The sequence below is a fragment of the Sinocyclocheilus anshuiensis genome, unplaced genomic scaffold (assembly GCF_001515605.1).
Source record: "Sinocyclocheilus anshuiensis isolate Anshui unplaced genomic scaffold, SAMN03320099.WGS_v1.1 scaffold1862, whole genome shotgun sequence".
Classification (NCBI taxonomy): Eukaryota; Metazoa; Chordata; class Actinopteri; order Cypriniformes; family Cyprinidae; genus Sinocyclocheilus; species Sinocyclocheilus anshuiensis.
Window position 1 is genome coordinate 183,970 of NW_015546125.1, and position 22,095 is coordinate 206,064.

The 22,095-nt window shown below is 40.6% G+C and overlaps 1 pseudogene; it reads right to left on the reverse strand.

Annotated features, from left to right (window-relative positions):
* LOC107701032 (leucine-rich repeat-containing protein 16B-like) overlaps positions 1 to 22,095 on the reverse strand; it is a 43,703-nt pseudogene continuing 21,608 nt past the window's right edge.

Genomic DNA, 22,095 nt, shown 5'->3' on the forward strand with positions numbered 1-22,095 from the left:
TGACTCAACAGAATTCACTTTTTAATCATTTTTAACAAGTATAGGTATTGATTTACTCTTCTTCTTTTTAAACGCATTTGTTCATAATTCATTCTTTTGTACATAATCCGGCGTGCAAGGCAAAGGTACACATGATAGAAAATAGATTTGCGCAGGGTCAGTCCATGTGTGTCTCAGGTGAGGGGGATTCAGTTCTTTGGTCTGATGTTTCTCCCTGTGTTGTGTGCTCCTCTGAGACTGTCTCCCCCCTCTCCTGGTTGGTCACTTGCTCGCTGAGCCCGGATATGCTCTGCTCTGATTGGCTGTCTGTGACTGTTGTGCTGTCCGTCTCATCGACTTGTCCAGTGCCATCCTCCTTCTCCCTAGCTTTCACTGTGAATGCACATGATGGATACGTAAGCATGATATCTAACTGAAGTACTGCACAAACTGTATAAATAATGACTCTGTATGAGTTTGGTACACAAATATCTCATGCAGACTATAGAAACTATAGACTATATTCATATTAATCTCCTGGTTGGTCACTTGCTCGCTGAACCCGGATATGCTCTGCTCTGATTGGCTGTCTGTGACTGTTGTGCTGTCCGTCTCATCGACTTGTCCAGTGCCGTCCTCCTTCTCCCTAGCTTTCACTGTGAATGCACATGATGGATACGTAAGCATGATATCTAACTGAAGTACTGCACAAACTGTATAAATAATGACTCTGTATGAGTTTGGTACACAAATATCTCATGCAGACTATAGAAACTATAGACTATATTCATATTAAAATTGTACAGAAAGTTACTACTTAGGTATAGATTTAAATACATCTATATACATCTCAGGTTTCTTCTCGTGGTGTTGGAGTAGAGTTAGTCTCCTCCTCCACTCACCTTCCTCACCCTCTGGTAAATCCTCTGAGCAGGGCGTCAGTTCCCCCAGGTTCACTCGCTTCCGCCCCGGTGACCTCTGCCGTCTTGGCAGCGCAGCCTTTAGCTCTAAGAGAGGCCATAATAACAACTGTCATCACTGATAAGTGACATACAGTAGATTTTTATGTTTTATGTTACATTTTATGTTTTAAACACCCTATGAAATCACCATTTGAGTCTTTTAGTCTGTCTTTTAGCTTTGAATTCATTTACACTACCGTTCAAAAGTTTGGGGTCAGTGAGCTTTTTTTGGTAACAAGTTATGCAAGTAATTAGTACTGTATTCTAATTACACTGTTGAAGATGTAATTAGTAACTTGTAATTATTCTGAGAGTAACCCAATACTGATCACAGTGTGCACAAAAATATTAAGCAGCAACTGTTTAAACATTGACAATAATAATAAATATTTCTTGAGCACCAAATCAGCATATTAGAATGATTTCTGAAGGATCATGTGACACTGAAGACAGCAGTAATGGCTGCTGAAAATTCAGCTTTGCCATCACAGGAATAAGTTACATTTTAAAAATGTTAAATTAGTTGACTCCAAAAAATTGTATGACACATTCTGTCCAATAAAATTCTCACTAGTATGAGAATGTCCATCATCCTACCTGACTAGCAATAACATCAGCAGTTCTTCTTCAAAACATCGCTCTTATTTAACATGAATAGGATTATTCAGAGCGCTGTTTGGAAACACGAGAATGTGAATACAACTGACATTTTGTGAGTGACAGGTATGAGACATCAGAGGCTCACCCTCAGGGTCAAGCATGGCGGCGTGTTGGAGGAGAGAATCTTCGTGGACAGACACAGCACGGCGCTGGGGAGAGGGCTTCATGCGGGGCCGTGGGATAGGGAGGGTCTCTATGAGAGGAAATATTGTCAGACTGTGTCCGTTCTTATAAAAGACATGAACACAATACAGCACAGGGTCTTTGAGGCTGTTTTATGCCTTTTATTAGATAGGACAGGGAGGACTGACAGTAGGAATGGGGGAAATCAGGAATCAATACAGTCAGGATTAAACCTGTGACCCTTTATGAGTGTATGTGCTACTGCTGCGCCACAGATATGAGCATCACAAGGTTGTTCATAACAGATTCACAAATGAGAAAAATATGTGTATCGGGATGTATGGTGGAAAGAAAATGACGGACTGCTTACTGTCCACAGAAAATGCCGACACATTCACAACACTTGATACCGCCAGGGGATGTTCAGCTTATCACATTATCACAATATTCATATTCTCAGTTATGTGGTTATTATGCTAAGATAACATTTGGAGCTACAAAGAGTATTTTGGACCAACACTCAAAGAATGAATGCATTTTCATCAGGGCCCATTTGCTAAATCGGCCTCACAAGCATTGAATTACATGACTGATGGGATAGGGCTAACTGAATTGTGCTCGGCCGAGCTTCAGACTCTGAGAGCTTTGAGATCGGCCATCGAGGGAGGTGTTAAATGAAAACAGACACTAGTTGAGTCATTATGTGGCCCTACTTTAGTATTATACATTTGTTTAGACAGTGATGGATATCATAAAGGCCGGGCGTGAGTGCATGCATGAGACAAAGTGAAAAGTAAGAAACAGAATAGGAGATAGATAGGCTGTCAATCAATTAAAGGGATGTTCAAAAAATCAGAACAGTAACTCATCTTTTTAAATTTTTCCTTTAAAACAACCGGCTCATAGGAGTCATTCATTTTGAAAATCGGACTACCCTGGTTGTGCTGTGTGTTTCTGATTCACTAAAACGAACCGGTTCACATAAGTGCATACGACGATGTGTTATGTTTTAAAGTGGAACAGACAATTATATTGCTATTTACTAATAATATTGTGCTCTCTAAAACAAAATTAGCTTGTTGGATTTTGACAGACAACATGAACTGTCACTGTATGCAGAAAAAAAAAATTTGTTCAGCTGAAAAATGATAGCATATTGAAAGAGCATTCGAAAAAAAAATGAAGATGAGAAAATATTAAGATCATTTGATTTAGTTTCAATTTTCACTTGGCCTTGCAAAGCCCGCACACCCCACCATCCCCACTAGACTGACAGGGAGGCAAACCTTCGGTGATGGATTGTGCTCTCTCTGAACGCTCTTTGATATCCGTTCTGAGAATCCTCCGTGGTGAGGGAGCTGGGGTCATCTCTTTGCGGGGAGATGGGGTTGGAGACTCTTTCTCCTGAGGCTGGGAGAGAGAGATGATCTCGGATATATCTGTCTGACCATCCTGAGATGGGCTGGGGAGCTTGGGACTGGGCGTGGCCATCCGTGCTGCCTCACTACCGGGAAGTAGAATGGGCTTCATGGCCGGTTTAGGGGGCAACGGGCCTATAGGACGCTCTGGAAGTAGCGGCCTTTCTGTACGGTGGCAGTCAGTAACACTCTGGGTCACTCTAGTTGGTCGCCTGGTGTCTGGAGAAAATAAGAGGTTTAAAGTATTTTCTAAATGCACGTTATCTTATTGGGAACAATTCATCCATTGTTTCCTTTTTTGACCTTGTAATTCTTAATCAAAATATCATCGAGATCAATCAATCTTCGAGATCTTCTGTCTGGTGATGTATGCTAGATTTCTTTTGTTACAACTGACAACTGATGGATAGAACCACGCTCTGCATTTTTTTATTTTGTCAATGTACATTACAGAAGACGAGATCTTTCACTACTTTCATTTCATCACAACTTGTGCCTTGCTATGATGAAAATGACTGAAGCAGGGTGATTCCTCTCTTACCTGATGAGGTGGACATTGTGCGGGGTTTCATAAATGTGGGTGGTGGCTCAGGTTTGTCAAGTATTGCCCCTAAAAAGCAAGCAAAACTGTACTAAATAATAGAGAAAATGGCACAAATGCTACACATGAAATACATGCTGAGCTTTACTAACGCATAAGAATAAACTACAAGTAGCTTAAGAAAAAAGATTTTATGGCTGAACCTGCAGACAGTGAAACTGCCTTTAAATTGGATTTAACACATGCTGCGAGTTATTCTTCCTGTTTGTTTGTCTTAAACATAGGATTATGTGCAGACATATGGCCTTTTGCTTGACTTACAAACATATATGTGAGTATGTGAGTGTATGTGTGTGGTATATATAGAGAGATGGTATATATACTGTATATGTATAAATACATAAATAACATATATACATCTAATTAAACATGTCTGATTAATTAAAATCATTTCAATGAAAACAAAGATTTGAAGTGTGAAAGTAAGAAGAGAAACTTCACTATATTTTGCATCTCATAATCAGTGAATGGCCTAACCACATTAGAAGCACACATAGGCCACACTATCATGTGAGACTCTAGACCCCAGAGCAGAAACAGAGATCACCACTGTCAAAATATACAGATGTGCTGACACAGCACTACCAATGCGGCATATTCTCACATCCTAGCACGGAGGCCTACATACTGTAGCTAAGAAATGCATCTTACCCTCAGAGTTGGCTTTTCTCAGCTCCTCATCCTTGCTCTGTAAGAGGATAACACTGGTTTAAATAAGATGACTAGTGAACTAAGTGTATAATCTCTAATTCACCTAAACTCTTTTTCATGTAAAAATAAGCGGTGATTTTGATACTGTGGTATTAGCAGAGTAAGCGAATATTACTGGGGCAAGGTATTTTTGCCTGATATGTGGCATTTAAATTATTTATGACCATTAATAATGTTTAAAAGGTTTCAGAGAACAGAGTTGTTCAATTAATTTGGTTCAAAAGGGTACATGTTTTTCACATTAAAAGGTTGGACTGTTTGGCAACAACACACTTGTAAAAACAACATGGCAAAGACAAATATCTAACATCCCAGAAAGAAAATTGGAAGCATGAAATACCCGCACTTACCTGGCTCTGTTTGGTGTCAGTAGGAGATGTTTTGGTAACTCCCATGCGGTGAAGCATGACATGGAGACGCTGTTCAAAGCTGGATGAGCTCTCCGAGGCATGTTTCTAGACAGTGACCCGAAAAATTACCTCTTAGAATATTTTTGTACAAACAGCACAAGAAACATTTCTATCAATATTTATTCTAGGAGCTTTCAGAGCACTTTTTAGGAAGTAAAGTCAGCCATACATTAAATAGTCAATAGGAACCTCTAAAACTGATGGCGCCCTCTCATTTAGAGGGATTTCGGATCAGCAACAAACACATACAAATTATTTAATACTGACTCACTATTTTCAGCATTAGCTGACAGAAATCATATTATGCAACAACAGATGCTACAAAAAGAACAATTTCAGCATCGTGTTTATACAACCTTTTAGATTTGCGATTAATGAATCACACCCATATTCACACTGACAACTGCACTTCTGACACATTTATATATAGTGTAACAACACTCTTGGTCAATGACGTCACAAACTGCTCTGAAAACAAGAAAATGTGACAAAGGAAATGCAGATCGCACATAAAGTGACTCAACACATGCGGTCACAGCAACAAAAAAAGTACCATGTAGTTTTGTACATGCAACACTGTCAGACGATGGTTTTCTTTGTGTGTACATGAACATGGTACACAATCACTACCATGATACAGTATATATTGAAGTATCATTATACTATCTTACCTCATTGCAAATAGTTTTTTTAAGCATAAATTTAACTAAAGTGAATGAGATTTATTTAATGAGATTTCAAACGAAAAAAAAAATTTCATGGGGTAAGAAAAATACTCTTGATATAGATATAATACTTCAGATATGCCAGATCTACTATCTATATTAAGTATATTAATCTTGTTTTAAAGATTGGATTTTAGTTTTTTCGTTATTTATACCCATTTTACTAGGTTTAAATCACATTCAGATCAGAGGGGCACCTCAATATGACTGAAAGGGCACTTTACTATTAGCAATTACAGGGGCAGGGGCACCACTGATACCGTGGTACTTGGAAGGGCTTAAATTAACCCTTTTTACAATTTATTTCTCAAAATGCACTTAAAAAAATATCTGACAACAGAAAATTTGTGTTATTCTTTGACAAGACAGATTTTGGATTTCAGTTAATCAGCCAATCAGCCTACTATCTAATCTATAAATAACCAAATATTCTGATTAACTGGCCTAGCCAATTTATATCAGTCTATCACTAAATATAATCGTCATTAAACATCTAGTTTAACCCAATCAGAACCACTATTCACTTACCTTAGCTTGCATGGCTGTGCCATCCTGCTCTGGCAAGACGTCTGAGAGCAGGATGAGGGACTGCGATTTGCCCTCTCTGAGAGAGCGACGGATGGGTTTTGGCCTCCGCTCTCCATCTGGGGTGCGGCTCTTCTCCAGGGTCCGGCTCTTCTCCCGCTCTGAGGGTGACACAACTGGAACTGGGCTGGGGGTTTTAGTGGGAATGGGAGGTGCAGCAGGGGACAGTGCTGGGATCTCTTCGGTTTTGCTCGGGGAGGAGGCAGGAGGTGTGGGAGTGGATGCAGGTGGGGTCAGTACAGTTGTGGGGGCAGGTGAAGGAGCTCTGGGTGGCATTTTGTCCTCAATAACTGGTGCCGTTGTTGTGGAATCTGTGATGGTGAGGATGGTGGTGGTGGTTGTGGCTGTCTTGACTATGTTTTCCTCATCCAGTTTTTCTTTATTTCTCTCCTTTTCTTTCTCCTTCTCTCGTTCCCTCTCCTTTTCTCTTCTTGCCCTCAGGAACGCCATCGCCCTTGGCCCCTCGACCTGCTCGGACTTTCTTAAAGGCGAAAAAGTCACCAAACTTCTTCTTAATGTTTTTGGAGGGGGCTGTGGTGGGGATGGGGGTTGTAGTTGAGGTGGTAGGGGGGGCAGTTGTGACACACGTGGGCTCTGCAGGTTGTGCTTTAATGAGGGGCTCCTCCCTCTGGTGCTTTCTGAACACGAGGAGAGGAGAGGTATGATGGGAAATGTCTTTTGACAACCGGTAAGGATATTTCTTTGTTAGAGATCATGATTTAATTATATGCTGTGATTAATTCCAGTTAAATATCTGTTCATTAACATTGATCTGCATACTGTTTGTAAGTGTTGTGTACTCACAGGGGGTCATCAGGGATGATTTTTTTGGTGAAGAACTCTTCTACACCTTCATCAACCCTCCCCATGTTCTCATTGGCCTCATTCTCGCTCTCAGCTGCCTGCTCCTGCACACATACAAAAAAAACACAAGGTCATTTACCCAATTCAAATCTACTAAATGTCTAATATGAACATGAGAAACTGTATCATAGCACAATGGAATGAAAATATTAACATCATTTACACAATACATGCCCCTTGATCAATAATCTTAAACTCAACCTCAGATGGCACTGCACATTGCACACAAAACTTGTAAGTACTTGTGAAAATAGCAAGCTTCAATCAGACTGCCTGAGAGCTAGCCAACTTCCAGGAGTATGGGGTGCACAGAATATGGGGTGCCTTGTCAGTTCTCAGAGAAACAAAATGGTGTCTACAATGTACTGTGTTAACATTAGGAATGCTTCTGAGGAAAAATTAAATACTTGATTTAACAAAGTTTAAAGATTCACACATCAAAAGTTGTGTTTGAGGTTCTTTAAAACTAGATATTCACGAGCAGAACTGTATATTCCATCATGTTATTGGTCTAGGAAATAATCAGCTTTTTGTTTTTTACTTCAGATGAACTCAAATTTAGATTATAGTCTACACATTTCTGTAAATTTCTTTGGTATTTTCCATATAACCATTCATTATGTTCCACACAGGTTTATTACTGTGGTATCATTTCAGATTTATCAAGAACATTCCCTTCCAGTCTTACTGGGAAATTTCTAAGGCCTGTTCGCACCAAGACGAATATTCAGTGCAAAAATTTGTATCGATAATAATTTTAATTTGAATGAATGCCTATTACTGCATCTGTTCAGACCATCACGAATATTCGCATGCCATTAATGCAATTTTCTTTTTTACAGAGAGTTGTTCTAATCTCTTTTCCACCATACTGCAAAGAAAACTGGCCAACCAATAGGATTTCCTTTTTTTTGATCTCATGTCCAGAGCCTCAGCTGTTGCATAAACCACTTGGTGGTGCTCACAATCCTTTCTGTTCTGAGTATTTTACTAAGCGACAGTGAATAGCAGAGGAAGAACCTGGAACTGGCGAACAGAAAAATCTGAACGGCTCTACTTTATCTCCGGGACAAGTGGGTGTCAGAAATGCAAAGTTAAGTAGTGCTTTGTGTCCCAGAGTAACCAGGGTATTTCTGATTTTTCTAAAAGCGTCATCTGCTGTCAGAGAGTGAATCTGCATTTTCATTCAGCTCCTGTTCCGAACATTAATGTTGATGTGAAAAGGTCTTTAGACAGAATAAACTGCAGAGTGGACCAGACTTTATAGCAATAGTCAAAAGTCTGGCTCTGCGACCAATCAGTGCCCTTTGATTTTAGGGTTTGGCTTAGGGTTAAGGTTGATAGAAATGTTGTGTAGAAAAGTTAACACTATTGTGTTTATATGCTGAGCACTCCTGAGCTTATGCACTAGTGTTTTTTTTCTGCTGTCTCACATTTCCACACATTAAACACAGCATGAATAAGACTATGTAAGGTGTTCTGTCTGCCATGAATTTGTCTTCAAGCGGATCTGCCTAAATGTCCCAAGAGAGAGCCATAAATGAGAGGATGAGTGCTCATCAGTGGTGACTGGTGTATCTGTCATGTAGCCACAGTCATAACACAATAGCCATAGATATGGAGGTTGTATACGCCATTCCTGACTGTTCTTACACACTGAGTTTTAATGACATTACACCACATTGTGATTGTGATAAATGAGCAAAATAATTTTCGTGATGGCAATCATTCATCTTTTACTCTAACAATATGTTACTTGTAAGCTGAAATCACACTGCTGATCTTTTCCATAGAGGCTTCAGAAATACAGGTTTGTATTAGGATTAATAGATCTTAATGTAAATATCAGAACAGAGTCTGGAGCAGGATTCATTTCAAGTGTAAAAAGGGATAAATAAGGGTTAAAAAATCACATAAAGTCCTTTGAGCTGTATATTACAGCACATGTAATATATATTATATTATATTTCCTATAGCACATGTATGAATATATAGCAATATATAGCACTAAATATATAATATATATAAATAATAATATTATAATATAATAAATAAAAATATAATTAATGGTTGGACAGACCACGACATGGCTGCGGCGGCAAAAATACTACAGTGAGAATCAAAGTTACACCTTCTTTCTTTACGTAAACATTTGGGCGGTGTTATGCAAATCTTGGGGGCATGTTTAAACGAGCCGTTTTAGGAGGACGTGGACGAGTCTTAACTTTTATAAAGAATATCTCTTTGGGTTTGAGACTTTAGTCTTTGCAACTTTAGGGATCTTATCTATTCACGAACAGCTTGAAACACTCCAAAGGGAAAGGAAAACTTGTGTTGTATTGTGCGATACAAACTCAGAATTGCGGGAAAAAGAAAGACCGAATAGTGAGATAAAAAATTTACTTTTTTTATTCCGTGACAGAAACGGGCTTCCATACAATTTACATGATTACAAAAAACAAAACTGTTTATTTAAATATTGTGATTTTTTTTTCAGTAATGTGCACAGATTAATCTTTATATTGGACCGTTAACACAACCATGTGTTTTAAGAAAGCATATTGGGTCAATGTTGATTCCATGTTGACTTGTCAAGTGTGCCAGATCAGGAGCTTACAAACACTATACACACACAAAAGCACAGGGTGCTGAGTCTGTGTGTTTTGCCTGTTTCCTGCTGCTGCGCAGACAGCAAGGCCTTCGAGCAGTTTGGGTACTGCAGAATGAGAAAGAAAGAAATATGGAGAGAGAGAGAGAGAGAGAGAGAGAAGGAGAGAGAGAGACCACTGCAGAGCTATGGCAACCATATGCAAATGAGGCACCGCACACCGCATGAGAAATGGATTATAAATCATTTAGCACCTCTCGGCCAATGAGAAGGCAAAGCACTCATCACTCCATCTTCAAAAAGAGGAGGAGAGCAGGCGCCATGTTGTGTGAGGCGACACAGGGAGAGGTGTTTCCCACGCATCTTAATAACACAATCATATTCTCCAACAAAAGTCACTGCAAGAACAGTGCTACCGTACAGCTCATGCTTAATTACATATCAGTAATGGAAAACAAAGCTTTTGTGTTTTCACATGGCCTGCTGGGTTTGTTAATACCCAAACAAGATGTCTAGGGTTCATATTTTTCCACATAAAGCCAATAATTAATTATTTCATCAATTTATTCCATAAATAGGTAGTTACATATAAATCAGTATGTAATTAATTCCACTAGCCATAATTTGAAAATCAAAACTGATTCCTACATGAAACCAGATAATGTTAATACCTGACGGGTTCAGCTGGTCTGCTCTTGTAAAAGTGACACGTTTGGGTCTAAAGAAGTTGTTCCTGGATTAGTGTAGCAGTAGGAAGCTGACACACAGAATCAAAGATCAGTCCGACTCACATGTCATGGCTCATTACTTTGTGTACACAGTGTCAGATTTTCATTGATGGTTTCCCTTTAAATTTCAGTGGAAAGAAGGAGAGATACAGAGAGAGGGAATGAATGCAGTGATCTTAACCTCTCTATTAAACTGTGAACTGAGAACAGCATTATGATGTGAGCTGAAACAGGCCTGTCTAAAGGTGTCAGGTTGAGACAGTGATCCCAGAATTCCACGGGCTTCCGTCTATGCATCTCTGGTAGTAAACTTACAAGCTCTATGGTAGGCAGTAATGCACCTCAAAGCGATTATATCCAACATGATAGGCACGTTCAACAAATAGGGTACAAAATAGGGCCTAAAGATCAGATTTTAAGCTATGCTGTTTTTGTCAATATTAAATAAACATGAAAAATAAGTGCATAAAATTAATACATTACAAAAGGACACAAAATGAGTAATAGGGTTGCAAATTTAGACTCCATGAAGCTGTTACTCATAAGAGGCTAATTAGTTTGTGACCAAATATTGGTTTAGTTACTGAAACTCTGTTTTAATTAAAGGCTGATCCTTTTTTGTTCCTTTTTACATTATATAACAGGGCTGAATGGTCATGTCACAGGCAGGGTGTAAAAGAGACCAGGCAGGATGACGATGACGACGAATAGAAGGATATTTAATGATATGACAACAGGAGATCCAGACAGAGGTACACAAGGTAACATTGACAATAACCGACCAACTCGAATACAAGAGACAGGAACAGATATAGGGCAGATAACGAGGGGCAGACAGGTGAGCACAATGAGGTGATTAACTCATAACGAGAACAGGAACCACCAAATAAGGACACAGAGGGAGAAACCACACTCAACAGTCCACAGGGGTGTGACAGGACTTAGGAGGACAAAGGAGTGGATGTGGGATGGAGACAGGGGAAGGCAAAGGGCTGGCCAGCAGACATGACAGGTGGAGGCTCCGGCGGAGGACGGATATCCGGGAGGAGGCCGGCAGACTGAGACCAGGGTGTCGACGAAGGAGGGAGGAGACAGGAGGGACCCGGAGCAGGAGGAGCTCAGCAGGACCCAGGCCACAGCCATAACAGCAGCCCACAGTGGAGCCGACGGTGGGAGGAGCCATGGAGGGATAGCTGCCGACTCCAGGGGGCCGACCAAAGGCGGCGGAGCAGGTGGAGGAGGAGCCCGAGGCGGAGACGGAGAGCCAACGAGCCAGGGGGATGCCGAGGATCCGGGGGGCCAGGGTGGAGCCGAGGGCTCTGGCGACCAAGGCGGAGGTCCAGAGATCCGCGGCAGAGCGACTGAGGACCAAGGTGGAGCTGGCGGGAGGAAGGAGCCCAACGGAGCCGGTGGGACAGAGCGACGAGGCGCAGCCAGAGGAGAGGAGTCAAGATGCGATGGCGGGTCAACGCCCGACCAAGGCGGAGCCGGAGGGACGAGGGAGCCTGGTGGAGCTGATGGATCGACGGGGGACGGGGGACGGTGGAGGCGAGGGAGCTAGGAGTCGAGGTGGAGCCACTGGGTCTACGGACCGAGGCGGAGTTCCGGCTTCGGAGGTCGGAGGCGGATGTGAGGGAGACTCCGACCATGGCGACGCTGGAGGATGGCAGTCCCGCTGGGCTTGCACCGCAATGATGGTGGGCTGAGGGCGAGCAGAGGGGCTGCCAGCTGACAGCGGTGGAGGAGGCTGGAGTCGCTCAGTCGCTTGGTTTCGCTCTGGCTCGTGGATCGTGGCGGGAAACGGCTCTCCGTCATCGGTGGGCTCAGGCTGATGCTCCATACCGCGGGGAGATGGTGGGCTGGGCTCTGGGTCCGAAGTGGATCCACTCCACGAAGGCTGCAAATTCCTCCCGAGGACCATCTTCGGACGACCGTGCTCTGCACTCGGCGTTCAGACTTGCCTCATAGAAAGCGCAGAGCGTCTCCGGATAGCTGGTGACGTTAGCGACCATCAGGAACAGTCTGGTATGGTCCTCGAGAGTCCTGCCCTCCGGCTCCAGCAGGGGAAGGAGGAATTCGGGGCGCGTGAAGGGATCCATGGGGTAAACACAACGGAAAGAAAAACACTGAGGAAAAACCGGAAAACAAACGGAGGAGAGAACACGGAAGTTAAACTGTTTTTGGGTCGGTTATTCTGTCACGGGCAGGGTGTACTAGAGACCAGGCAGGACGACGAAGATGACGAATAGAAGGATATTTAATGCCATGACAACAGGAGATCCAGACAGGGTAGACATCAACACACAGGGTAACATTCACAATAACCGACCAACTCGAATACAAGAGACAGGAACAGATATAGGGCAGATAACGAGGGGCAGACAGGTGAGCACAATGAGGTAATTAACTCATAACGAGAACAGGAACAACCAAATAAGGACACAGAGGGAGAAACCACACTCAGCAGTCCACAGGGGTGTGACAGGTCAAGTGTGATGAATGCAGTCAACAGAAATATTTGTAAAAATTGAGAAAATGGAACAAGATTAATTGCTTATCTTTCCGCCATGCAGTAGAAAATTACTTCTTGAGCAACACAATTTAAGGAATGTTCATTTTTTATAATGGACAAAAATCATATTTTAAAAGGCCAGGGTTGAATAATATGTGGAACATGCTGAATATGCTGGTTTCATCATTGTAGTTCATTAAAACAATTAACTACAATTACTAAAATATCTATTCAATAGATCAAATTCATGTCGACATTATGAAATTATCACAAAATTATTATGGTTGTAATTTAAATAGTTAATTTAATAGTCCCTACATGACAGTATTACCATGTAGATAGCGTAAAGACCGGTTAAGACAAAAAAAAATAAAATAAATAAAAATATATACATAATTTTTTAGGAAGGATACAGACATTTGATGTTTTTAAAACAAGCTACTTTTCATTGTAGATTACTTTTATTTAAGATAATAATTTATCACATGGGATATTTACATGTAATGTTTAAAAAAATACAGTAACAAAAGGACACTAAAAAAGTGTACTGCATTTGTGTAAAATGTCATGGAGTTTCTTTCAGAAACACCTGCATAGAAATTCTAGTGTAGCTTGCTAATTACAGATCTATTCAGGACATCAAATTGAGGCATACACCGGTCATTCTAGACTGGAAGTGTTGAGCATCCTTCTGTAATAAAGCTTTGTGTGTGTATGTGTGTGTGTGATATTCTGGAGAGGAGAGGTAATAAAAGAAATGCTTATGCAGCCATCAAACATGCAGGAGCAGAGAGAGAATTTTAACAGGGATACAGGGACATCACAAAAACTCACAGAGCCCCAAACACAATTTTTCCTTGAGACCAGTGGCTTTACCATATGAGGCACCCCTCATCACTGGACCTGGTTGTCCCACACTGCTGACAGCCCTGCGTGGACATACAGGAAAAAAGCACACACACACACACACACACACACACACATACTGGACCATCAGAGCATCATCTCTTCTCCAGTCACACGAGCTTCTCCCTGAGGCACCACCTGTCATTAGATTTTCACCAGCCAAGGAGTATGACCGCCACACAATATGGACACACACCCTCACCAACAGATCACGCTGACTGGAATAAGCATATAACACACATACTCATTCAGGTGATCAGAGGAAATGACAGGGGTGTTTTCATCCCTCCGTGCTCATGTCTGCGATAACACTGGCGCCAGAGAGTGCCTGTTCACTCTCCAGAGAGTGTCTGTTCTGAAATAAGCTGCCTGCACAATGACCTCTCACACACAAATATACACCGTTAACAAGGATAACACAAGTATACAACTAAACATTAACACAGGTATAATGACAGAAATCCACTCACAATCATACTGTCTATCACACACACACACATATACACTGGTAACAATGGTTACACATTAGATTGTATCTGTGTGTGAGTGTAACTGTGTGAGGATACACACTCTAATAACTGTCCATATTGACTGGTACTCACCAACAGGTAGACATGACAACATTCAGCATTACACTCACGCACACCAGTCGCCATGACAACACAAACAGCTACAGGTCTCATGCATGGAGGATGACTAATAGTATAGTGTGACTACTACACAATATAGACCATCCTATAATTTACCAACCACACGTACTAACTACACTAAAAGCTAATTCAAGCAGACACAACATTTTTACACAGCAAGTACTATGATAAAACCATGATTTTTGTGCAAACTAAACTACCATGGTTGTACTATGATTACTATGGTATTCCTAGACACACTTTGGAGCACAATGGTAAATGGTGAGCCTCATTTCACTGTACAGGACCATTGTTTATATGGACACTGTTATGATGGTAATGCCACCTTTGTTTTGACATAACTTGGGATACTATGGTAAATAAAGGTGGTAATCATATGTACATAGCATCACAGTACTGAGGTATTACCGTGATTCATGTGGACACTACCGTAACAGTAATACCATGGTATTTTTTTCACATAACTTGGGATGCTATGGTAAATAAAGGTGGCAATCATATGCACATGGTATCACAGTACTATGGTATCACCATGGTTTTTGTGGACACTACTGTAACAGTAATACCATGGTATGTTTTGACATGCTTTGGGATACTATGGTAAATACAGGCTGTAATCATATGTACATGGCATCATAGTACTATGGAATTATCATGTTTTTTTGTGGACACTACGTCTATATTATGGTATTGTTAGACAGACTTTGAAGTACCATTATAAATATAGTGATCATACATCATATCACAGTACAGTACCATGGTATTCCCATTATTTATGCGGACACTACCATGGAATTTTTGGACATATCTTGGGGCACTAGTAGGAGTAATAAAAGTGGTAACCATACTACACAGTATCACAGTACTATGGCATTGTCGTGGTTTTTGCGGCCCCTCTGTGAAAACATTACCTTGTATTCTTTGGCATGCTTCAAACTACCATGGTAAATTAATATAGTAATCATACATGATATCACAATACACCACTATGATGGTATTTTTGGCATACCGATGAGCAACATGCTAAAAGAATATGGTAATCACACATGGTATTACTCCTTACAAAAAAGTGCTGTGGTAATACCATGACACTTTAATACACTACCAAACTAAGTTTGCGGTCAGTCCATTTATTATTAATATTTTTTATTTCGCAAAGATGCTTTAAATTGACCAAAAGTGACAGTGAAGTGAACATTTATAATGTTTTAAAAGATTTATATTTTAAACAAATGCTTTTCTTTTCATCACAGAATCCTGAAAGAAATGTACCATGGTTTCCACAAAAATATTAAGCTGCACAACTGTTTTCAACATTGCTAATAATAGTAAGTTTTTATTTTGAGCACCAAATTGGCATATTATTTCGGAAGGATCATGTTGGCACTGAAGACTGGAGTAATGGCTGCTGAAAATGTAGCTTTGCCATTACAGGAATAAATTACATCTTAAAATATATGAAAATAGAAAACATTTATTTTGAATTGGAATAATATTTCATAATATTGCCGTTTTTGCTGTATTTTTGATCAAATAAATGCTTTTTTTTTTTAAATAAAAAATCATAATCGGTAACACTTTAGATCAGGGAACACGTATTCACTATTAACTAAGAATTTTCCCTCAATAAACTCCTAATTACTGCACATTGCTAGCAAGTAAGGTAGCTGTTGTAGTAGTTATGTTTAGGTATAGGGTAGAGGTAAGGGATCTAGAATAAGATCATGCAGAATAAGGCATTAATATGTCCTTTATAAGTACTAATAAACAGCCAAACTGCTAGTAATAAGCATTCTAACAAGCAACTAACTAATAGTGAATATGTGTTCCCTAATCTAAAGTGTTACCAAAAAAGCTTACGGACCCCACACTTTTGACCGGTAGTGTATATATCATGGTACATACCCAAAAACCATAACAGCAACATGGTATTCTGTGGTAATACTATCTGATACCATCATTGTAACATGGTACCATCACAGTACCTTTTTGCAAAAAACAGAACAAAAACAAATTCAGTTAATAGCAAATAAGGGCACAACATTACCCTTATCACACTGAGCATCAAAGACAGACATCACAGCTCACAATGGAAGCATCAATAAACATGCCATCAGAGCACATTAGACACACGGTAGTGTAAAGGCATGTGTGTGTGAGCAGCTACAATTGAGAACACAATAAAGCCCATCACTATGGCAACCATTTATCAAATGACCATTCACAGGATGCACAAGTGTTACAGATACACACCGATATGAGGAAAAATACATCCTCTGTCATTCTTTTCTCTCCATCTCACACTCACGTAATGAAGACACTGCAGTGAGGATATAATATCTCACATTAGACTCGACTCAACAGAAAAGACAGGACGGGCTCCACAGAATCACAGTGTGCCAGTGGAACCACACACGGTCGTTGCAGCATCGGCAGGAGAAATACAACGACTGTCACGTGCCAACCTAAACATTATATCTCATTTACACACACGATCAGTTTCGCCCAAGCGATCTGTACAACCTCACGGAGGGGCGAATAAACAGATTTCGATCCCACACCCTGGGAATGCCACAAATAGAGGGATCCTCCATTCCTGGTGACAGAAGAGAGTGCGAAAAGAGGGAGAAACCCTCCTTGATCTGGGAACATTAATAATTGAGATGCTACAGCAGTCACACCAAGCACAACCATCCATAAGCAGTGGACAGATACTGTGCCCCTTTCTGACAGCATACACACACCACCCAGCTGAGCCTCACAAATACGACGGCACACACACACGGTGCCTGAAAATGGCAGTGGAGGATACACACCCAAAAAAATCTCAACCCACCACAGCAGCACCCTCTCTCTGAGCGTCTCTCTCGCCGCATATTACAAGAGAAAGAAAGGAAAAAATTAGAAGATGGAGAGGAGGAGATGTGGGAGAGAGAGCCTGGAGGAGCCTGGGTTGCTGCGGATGAACCAACCTGAACAGTGCCGTCAGAAAGCAGCATCCCTCCCCCTCTCTCTCCACCACCAGTGTCCCCATCTCAGCCTCTCGAAACCCTTACCCTGCTCCTTTCTTCTCAGTTCCCAACCCTCCCGGACGGCCGTGCTGCTGTCTTACCTGCGGCTTGCTGGGAGGCTGCCTGTTCCGGCGGTTGGGTCTGGGCCTGGAGCGGGTGTAGTGCCTCAGTGTGTGTCCTTCGATGGGCAGGTCCATAGGGGGCTGAGGAGGTGCAGGCTCCGAGTGCCGGGGCTCTCTGTTGCTAAGAGCGGGAGCAGCAGCAGCGGGAGCGGCAGCAGCATCCGCCTCTCTCCCAGAGTAGGAGGGGCTTCCTGGCTTCAGATGGCCTGCCGTGGTGACTGACAGCCCCATCGCCAATGACAACGACAGGGCCCACCTCCTCTCCTCCAATCCTACCCTGGAGACCTGAGGCCCTCCCCCTCCTCTCTCCTCTACCTCCTGCTGGGGATGTGTGGCCGCACGCGCCTGCTGTTCCCCTTCCACATCTAACAAACCTGCAGAGAGAGAGAGGGAGGAAGGAAATAAGGGACAACAGAGGGAGATAGTGAGGGAGGGGAAATACTGAAGCCTGTATGATGTATCTACATAGAGAGGAGGAAATAGATTGAGATAGATCGAGAGAGAAGGAGGGAGTGATGGATTTGCACATATGCAGCAGAGGATACAAGAGGGGGAATGAAAGATCAGTGAAAAAGGCAGGAAAAGGGAAAGAGGAAGATAAAGCTGGACATCACGGAAGGTTCAGGATATCCACATGATTGATGTAGGCTGCCAGGGATTCTCACAAAAACACTTCCAGAATGTCATGTTTTACCCCAATATCAATTAAAATACAGTATAATTTCTTTTTAATTATATTTTAGATATGGGAAATCAAGACTAATTGAAAAGGGTTATGATTTTCTTATTTTAATGACAGTTAAGCACATCCCCCCATCACATCACATTCATTAGTTCTCAGTGGTGATTATATTACTGTAATATTTTGACTGTATTACAATAATACTGTTTGTTTTGGAATTTTTACAGTTAGCCAGTTAGTCAGTATAATAAACACAATATATATATACACAATTGTTGAAAACAGTTTGGGCTGATTAATATTGTTATGGAAACAATGTTGTTTTTTTATCGCATCCTTGCTTAAGTAAAGTATTAGTTTTATAAACATAAAGTAGTGTTTTGCATTATAGTAATCTCACAATACCAAAATGGTCTGAATAGGCTTCATTTTCTTTAAGCGAATTATTTATAATTTCTTCATCCGATTTATTTTGGGGTGAAATATGACTGGAACAATGAAAAGGAAAGATGACAGCAGAGATAAGAGGACAGGTATACACAAAAGAGCAGAGGAAGAGGAGGGTGGCAGACCGGGGGAGGGGTTTTGTCATGGTTGTAAGCGGGTGGCCCCCTCCCTCGTCTGAGGGGCTCAGTGGTGTGAGCGTAACAGGGCTATGCTCCAGTTAGCTGCTGCCAGCAGTGTTACACAGCTGATTATATTTAGTAGAGACAGGGTGGGACCTTCCAAAATCAAACCCCCCACTGTCTCAGACTCACAGATAGACGACCAATTAGACAGGGAGGGGAAATCCCATGAGAGGGGCATCCCGCTCTCACAGACAGGACTTCAAACAACAAAGCACGCTTTTGAAGTCACATGCACTATAGCACTACTACAGTACATAGTGCATCACATACCCAAATCTGCACAAGTTAAACACACAGTGGGCTGCCATTATATAAGTTTCCGCATGCTATAGTAAAGGATGTGGTTGAATGAGGTCTGTTTAACCATATACAGTTGATTGATTGTAAAAATCATGCTGGTTTTGTTTAGATAAGACAAGAGCAATGACAAGTCTTTAACCCCTCCTCTTCTGATATATTCTGTATAATTAAACAGACCTGAGCATGACCTCTGACCTCAACAGCTGTGCTGTGAGTGCCAGGGTTTGTTACAATCATCTTTCAAGTAATGCGCAGCTATGATGTCACCAGTATACGCTACATCCAATCACATGTGATTTAGGAGTGCAAAAGCAAAGACAAACGGCAAAGGGCGAGACTTGAGCAAGAAGCACTTGTCGGCATCAAGACACAAGGGACTTACTTTTGATGGAAGGGGCGGGACGGATGCTACGGGAGTGGAAGCTGTTCCTCCAGATGACAGGGACATACTGTGGACATGCAGAGAGAAAATCAAACTTAAATGCATACAAATCACTGCAATCAAACTCACCCTTTGGATTACTGAAATAATTTGAATTTATAAAATCAAACTGATTATCAAACAATAAATTATGTGAAAAATAAACAAGCTGTGTTGAAGACATTATTGATATTTTGTGAATGCACATCACTTGAATTGCAAATGAGGGGTCTAAATGTTTTTTTTTTTTATTTAAATGTTAAATTTAAAACAGAAATGTTATAAAAAAATAAAAATATATATATATATATTTCTATTTTTTTGTACAGATCCTTAATACAAGTTTTCTTAATAAAGATGTTCTTCCACTTTGGATCATTCTCAGATCATACTGGAGAACATGGATCATCAAGTTTGACAAACTGGTGTAGATCATGAGGCAAAATGCTAAGAAATCAAACAAAGATTTTGTGTTAACTCAATTATTTAATCAATTAACTCAAATACTATGATGATGATATAATTTGTAAATACAAAATAAAATAATTTTCATTAGTTGTCTCAGACTTTTAGACATCGCTTAATATTATTAGGCCATGCTGTTATTTTGCTTGGTAACTTTAAACAGTCTATAATTAGTCTAATATTAACTATATTGTATTTATATTATTAGAAAATTTTATAAAAGCAACAAGCCACACAAAGCTGTTTTACAGTGATTTTAAAATGCTTTATGATTAACTCACACTACCATTCAAAAGTTTGCAGTCATTAAGATTTTTTAATGCTTTTGAAAGAAGTCTCTTACATTGCAAGGCTGCATTCATTTACTCGAAAATACAGTAAAAACAGTAATATTGTAAATTATTAAAATTTGTAAAAACTGATTTTCTATTTTTAATATATTTAAAAATGTCATTTATTTCTGTGAAGATAAATCAGAATTTTTAGCAGTCATTACTCCAGTCTTCAGTGTCACCTGATCCTTAAGAAATCATTCTTATGCTCTGATTTGGTGCTCAAGAACATTTCTTATAATTATCAATATTTTTGTTTTGTGGAAATTTTTACTTTGATTTTAAGGATTCTTTGATTAATAGAAATTTTAAAAGAATAGCATTTATTTAATATATTCATATACTTTTCATATATCAACAATGTAAAAGCCTTTACTGCCACTTTTGAACAATTTAATGCATCCTTGCTAACGTTCTTTCAAAAAAATATTACTGACCCCAAACTTTTGAGTGGTAGTGTATGTGCAAAATAAAAACCAAGGAAAAGTCCTGAGTAAGTGGTGGATCGGAATGCTAGAATCGAGCAGACATGCTCTGTCCTCACATCATCTGTAGGGAATTCATGCTCCATCACTCTGAGCTGAGGAACATTGGCCTTGATATTGGTGGACTGGGAAAACTCCCTCATGTGCTTGTCCTGAAAGCAAGCGAGATATATGTTGCATGTCATACACACACATACACAATTCTCATGTGCTCAATATACACATTCATAAATGCAAACACTTACCAGCTTTTCCTGAGCCACTGACAAATCTTGAAGAACTTCATCAATTATACTTCCCACCAGAGAGACACTGACGGACAGTTTCAGTTCACTGAGAAAAAGTGAGAGAGGGGAGCACAAAGTAAAAAAATCTTTTGAGGTTTCAAGATATTTATATTGTTTATAGCAGTGGTTCCCAACCCTGGTCCTGGAGGCACCCCAACACTGCACATTTTGCATGTCTCCTTTCTCTGACACACCAATTTCAGGTCTTGGAGTCTCTACTAATGAGCTGATGACCTGAATCAGGTGTGTTTGATTAAGGAGACATGCAAAACGTGCAGTGTTGATGGGGTGCCTCCAGGACCAGGGTTGTGAACCACTGGTTTATAGTGATGTGCATGTGTGTCCCACCTGAGCTTGTTTCTGATGCTGTTCTCGGTCTCTTGCATTGTGTTTTGAATGAAGTGCGCAGCCTGACGTGTCTTCTTGGCCACACATTCTGCCAGATGCTCGCTGACACTCGACCTCTGGACGACTCTGGGGCAGGTCAGCTGGGCAGACTGCAGCATTGCCGTTGCCAGTTCCTGCACAACACAAGAGAAAATCTGATTTGCAATGCCAACGAATTACAGTGACCTCCACTAAAGCAAAAAACATACAACTCTCGATCCATACTACATAATAGACACTACAGAAACACCAAAAAAAAACATGACTATACTCTACCTGGATTTCCTCAGTAATCTCACTCCTCAGGGCTGTAGCAGCATCATTGAGAATGCATTTCAGCATGTGACCACTAGAGGGCGCTCTGCCCAATTCATAGAGTCCTGCGAAAGACTGTGGGGAAAGGCCAAATGTCAAACATCACAAGTATATTAAGAGCATCATTACATTGTTATGGAAATGTAAAACTATATATATAGAGAGAGAGAGAGAGAGAAATTAATCATTACTACTATGCAGTGTATTTTTATATCCT